Source organism: Terrapene carolina, unplaced genomic scaffold (genome assembly GCF_002925995.2).
Source record: "Terrapene carolina triunguis isolate 2854851 unplaced genomic scaffold, T_m_triunguis-2.0 Scaffold397, whole genome shotgun sequence".
Lineage (NCBI taxonomy): Eukaryota > Metazoa > Chordata > Testudines > Emydidae > Terrapene > Terrapene triunguis.
In genome coordinates this window covers 1045600-1047244 of record NW_020664748.1, presented here as the reverse complement: position 1 = coordinate 1047244, position 1645 = coordinate 1045600, and the positions used below count along the sequence as shown (strand labels likewise).

General features: G+C 75.1%; 1 protein-coding gene across 1 annotated transcript in view; it reads right to left on the bottom strand.

The window, feature by feature from the left end:
• ATP8B2 (ATPase phospholipid transporting 8B2) overlaps positions 1 to 1071 on the bottom strand; it is a 26278-nt gene extending 25207 nt beyond the window's left edge. The window contains exon 1 of the mRNA XM_026658073.2: positions 904 to 1071. The gene's annotated coding sequence lies outside the window, so the exon portion shown is untranslated. The remainder of the gene's footprint in view (positions 1 to 903) is intronic.
• Positions 1072 to 1645: the final 574 nt, after the last annotated feature.

Genomic DNA, 1645 nt, shown 5'->3' with positions numbered 1-1645 from the left:
CTGGCACAACGGGGCGGCCCCGATCCTCGGTCGGGGCCCGAGCAGCGCCTGGCACAACGGGGCGGCCCCGATCCTCGGTCGGGGCCCGAGCAGCACCTGGCACAACGGGGCGGCCCTGGGTTCTCGGTCGGGGCCCGAGCAGCACCTGGCACAACGGGGTGGCCCCGGGTTCTCGGTCGGGGCCCCCCAGGTGCTACTCTGACACGCAGAATAAAACTAAAAGAAACAGCCCCAGGGGACCTGGCTGATTTCTGCACCCAGGGGCCAGTTGGGCTCCCCCAGCCCCTTCGGGGGGGGCAAAGGGCCCCCCCAAAAAAACCCTCCTCCCAGGTTTAAATATGTCCCCAGCGCATTTGGAGCCAAACCCAGCTGGGCTGGGACCCGCGGTGCGACCCCCCAGCTCCCCCAACGCGCGGTCCCCACGTGGGGGCTCCGGGGGGGCGGGCTGGACTCCAGCTGGGGCTTACAGAGCTCGGGGGATCTGGGTCCCCCCCGGCCCGGCCCCGGCCCCGGCCCGGCCCCAGGGAGCGGCCCAGGCGGGGATGCGGCGCGGGCCGGGGGGGCTCTCCCAGCCCGGGGGACACGAAAGCAGATTCTGCTCCAGCCGCAGCGAGAGCCAGAGCCGGGCCGCACGGGCCCCCCCGCGCCCCAAACCGGAGCGGGGCTGGGAAAACCCTTCTCCGCAGCGTCCCCCGCTGCCCGGCGGAGAGATGGGGAGCAGGGATCCCGCATCCTCCTCCTGGCCCCCCCGCCCCGCAGCATCCCCCTCCCCCAATGCCCCCCCCCCCCCGCCTCACCTCCCCCCCCCCCCCCCCCCCTCCATCACCTCCGAGGAGCCGCTGCCTGGCCCCCCCCGCCCAGTCCGGGGGGGCAGAGCCTGCATCTGTCCCAGCCCCCCCTTACCTCTGCGAGCAGCCCCCCCGCGCTCCGTCCTTGCAGCTGCGGGCTCCGCCGGGGCGTGGGGGGAGGCGGCCCCGGGTGCTGAGCGCTGCCCCCCTCGGCCGGCCCCGCCGCGGTCACAGCCCCATAGCGGCCCCCGCTGCAGCCGCAGCCCCAGCGCCTCGGTGCCAGCTCCGGGGGCCGGGGGCGGAAGTGATGAAAGAGGCAGAGCCCGGCCGGCTGCGGAGCTGCCATGGGGGGGGGCAGGTTGGGGGGCGGGTTAACCCCTGGCGCGCCGGGGGCAGGCGGGATCCGCCGGGACCCTCCTCGGCTCCTGCCTGTGAACCGACCGGGGTCTGTGCAGAGCCCCTGCTGCAGCCCCTGCCCCTGGGACCCCCGCCGGCCCCCCAGCCCTCCGCTAGCTGACCTGGTCCCCGGCCCCCTTGCCCCTTCTCCCAGCCCTCCGCTAGCCCCTTCTCCGGCTAGCCCTGACCTGGTACCCGGCCCCTTCTCCCAGCCCTCCGCTAGCCCCTTCTCCGGCTAGCCCTGACCTGGTACCCGGCCCCCCGGCCCCTTCTCCGGCTAGTCCTGACCTGGTACCCGGCCCCCCGGCCCCTTCTCCGGCTAGCCCTGACCTGGTACCCGGCCCCTTCTCCAGCTAGTCCTGACCCGGTACCCGGCCCCCCGGCCCCTTCTCCGGCTAGTCCTGACCTGCTACCCGGCCCCCCGGCCCCTTCTCCGGCTAGTCCTGACCTGGTACCCGGCC